The 3358-nt window shown below is 48.8% G+C and overlaps 1 pseudogene across 1 annotated transcript; it reads left to right on the top strand.

Moving 5' to 3' along the window:
- Positions 1-858: 858 nt before the first annotated feature.
- Positions 859-2569, top strand: LOC149854860 (ribonuclease pancreatic gamma-type-like; annotated as a pseudogene). The gene is made up of 2 exons (XR_016438772.1): positions 859-1134; positions 1733-2569. The product of XR_016438772.1 is annotated as a ribonuclease pancreatic gamma-type-like (transcript).
- Positions 2570-3358: the final 789 nt, after the last annotated feature.

Raw genomic sequence — 3358 nt, 5'->3', positions numbered from 1 at the left:
CCCCACATATCCACACACACATTCACATGCTCAGTCACCCCACATACAGACCCACATCCCCCAACAATATACAAGGAAGTTTTCATTTTAAGCTATTGTGCAATCACCTCTATGTACACTACACAAACACATGTAAAACAGGACAAAAATATTTTTTGAAATCAAATTAATGAATGTTCTAGTAGATGTTTGATTTTTAGAATATAATTTGGTATTTTTCTGGTTCTGAGATGGCAAATCCTTGCTGAAAGGAGTTCTTCTGAGGGGCAAGTGGAGGGACTTCTGGTGGCAAAGGTCAGGGGTTAGGGCATGGGACTTCTGGTCCCAAGATGGTGACTGGGGGTGGGGCACCTGTCAAGGGGCGGGGCTACCCTTGCATCCCTCGACAGCTTGCCAAAACTCAGTAAGTGGCCCTCCACCCAAAATAATGGCATGCCCCTGACATATACACTGACTATTTAATAGGAAATGTCTGTTTCCTCTGCAAGTTTTTATGGGATGATCTCTTTAAATGTGCAAGTTCAACTGATCTTTGTCAATCATGGGTTGAGTCCAAACACAGCCATCCATCCATGCATCATTTTTGCCATTTAAGAAAAAAGATACCCATCCAGCCTCCACCCCCCTCCATCAGCCAGGAGAAAAAAGTCATTAAAAAAGTTCCCCCAAAACGTGTTGTTTCTTGAAAGCAGTAGTGGATCTAACCTATTGATGCCTTTGGGCTACAGTTGCTTTACAGAAGCCAGTGTTGTGATCTCCTGATGGCAGTGGGGCCTTGGCTTATTCACACCAACTGGGAATTTGGCCCCATTGATCCTAGAGGACATAGGGCTCATTTCCACAAGCTAGAGACTGCTTTTTTACAGACATTCTGGCTAGAGCCTGCAGCATGCACGTTTCCCAAGAAGAGGCAAGGACAGTGCCTTGGGCTGGTGGTGGGGCTGGGCGATTCCACCACTGCCCCCATCTTAACTGTGGGCATATGCCTGCTTTGCTCATTTTCTCCCCCCAGGGCTCACCTGCCACAACTTTGGAGATGGGAAAAATGATTAGATGTAAATCCCTGAGGGGAACAAAAGCACCACAGACCCTCTAATGGGTCCTGTCAATCTCTCACTGTCCACTCTCCACTGGGTAAGTGTCTCTTATCTCACCACATCTCCATGGATCTGGCTTTCCTCCCCTGGGAGGCTTCGTTTACTGCTGCTTTCTGCAGCCTCTTCCTCTTCTCCAGTGCCTCCAGGGCAATGTGCTGGTTCTCCCCTCCTGCCTTTTAAGCCCAGCAGCGTCCCTAATTATCCTTATCCCTGCCTAGTGAGCTAAAACCTCCACTACTGTGATTCCAGCTCCTCTGGCTGCCCAGGGCCCTGGTTTGCCCAGTAGCAGGGTTTCAGCTTGAGCCCCTGTTACACAACACAGTGCTGGGAAACACAGCTAGGCCCAAGGCCTGTGGCATGCCTCAAGGGTAGGAGAGGAAGACAGGTGGACTTATGAGTATGCAGAGCAGTGGTGTTCAGGAACTGTGAGTCTTGTACAATGTGGCAGATAGTTACTGATGCTCAAGGACCTGGGATTGGGTCTGTACTGAGCAGCCAAAGTTGGAGAGGATAGGGTGGGGGGACATGATGGGAGTGGGATGGGTTTTGGGTAGATGACAGTGTCAGGTGGGTTGTTAAGCAGTACTCCTTATAACTGTCTCCATCCATGTCCCCTGCCCCTTCCACAACTGAAGGTGGATCAAGTGGATCTAAGGAAGCCATGTCTCCCAAGGAACTCCATGCTGCCCTGCTGCTGATGTTCCTGATGTCTTCCTGGCTGACCGTGGATGGCAGGAAATCACAATACCAGGCTTTCCAGAGGCAGCATATCAATGAACCCTCACACCTGCCATTCAATGATGCTGACTGCAATACGATAGTGAAGAGCCAGAAGATGACCACTCCCATATGCAAGCCCTTCAACACCTTCATCCAGTGCCTTCATTTATCAACAGTAAGAGCTGTCTACACATGGACCGGGACCCGGAGGCCCAAAACAGGTATTACAGCAATGACAGCTTCTATGTCACCAACTGTGAATTAATAAGAAAGGACCAACAGCAAGGCTGTGTGTACTGTGCAACCACCGTCTCCTGGAGGATTTGCATAACCTGTGAGCAAGTCCATTCTGGCAAATGGAAGAAGTGTTTCCTTTAGTAGCCAGGGGTGGGGAAGGCCCTGATCCCGCTGGATCCCTCAACTTTTGCTTGGAGCAAAAGGCCTGGTCACAGAGGCCTAAAATCCACCCCACTCACTAGTTACATTCAGAGGCACAACAGAGCAGCTAAGTTCACAGGGCAGTGACAACGCAGTGGGGAAGTGGTGACTTCTGGCTGCCACTGCCCTTGATGTGGTTGCACAGCTTTGACAGCTGCTGTTATTCCCTTGTCCAAAGTTAGCACATGGGGCTGCTGCCTCTCTCCTCCTTAGTCACACTACTGGTTATATTATATCTAGTATACAGAACAGGCACTCCCAGCCCATCTCATCAATCCCCCTCTTCTGGCCCTAGTGCCCAATATGCAGAACAGCATCTTCCTTCCCATCCCATATCCAGAGACAGCAGAAATGTGTGCTTAATCCTCCAGCATCCTGGTGAATCCTCAGGGCTGTTACTGAGTTGAACCTTCTTGCTGATTTTTGCAATAAACAGCTGTAAGTTCAAACTGGTCAGGACACTGTCTCTATCTGTGTGTGTGGTTGGTGGGGGGAGAAGGGCAGGGGGCTTTGTACACAATAATTTATTTTCTTTTCCCAAGAGGTTGAAAATGGGGCATTTCTCACACTGGGGTTTCCCCTTCCCTGCAGACACAAGAGAAAGCTTAACTTAACACTTTCTGCTGCCCTTGATTACTCTTGAGTTGACCCGGCTCAGCAGGCTCCATTCCACATCTCCACCCAGATCCATGACTACTTTCCTTGAGACCATAGCCAAGGAGACCTTACAGTCCTTCTTACTCCAGATAAATTTCCCACTCTGTGCTACTCACTGGCCCCCATGGCTATGAATCCTGAGTGTGAAGTTTCTTCCTGTGCAGTACTGAGGTGGGGTTCCCCTTTATCTGCAGCTAGCAAGGTAGGCAGAGGGGACCTAGGTGTACAGGGTGATCATGGGTGCCAAACAGCAGTACCTGCATGTTAGATCTGGGAAACAGAAGCATGGAGATGGGGAGTGACTTGGGAAGGGGAGAGAGATGATTTTCAATTCTAACATTTGATTCTTTTAAATCGGGGTGGGCAAAATAAGGCCTGCAGGCTGCATTTGGCCCACTAAGCCATTCTATCTGGCCCGTGGGACCCCTAAAAAATTTAGAAAATAT

Source organism: Crocodylus siamensis, chromosome 12, assembly GCF_052110815.1.
Source record: "Crocodylus siamensis isolate JL-2025a chromosome 12, ASM5211081v1, whole genome shotgun sequence".
Lineage (NCBI taxonomy): Eukaryota > Metazoa > Chordata > Crocodylia > Crocodylidae > Crocodylus > Crocodylus siamensis.
Note: the sequence above shows the minus strand (reverse complement) of the source record. Positions and strands in the feature narration are given on the sequence as shown.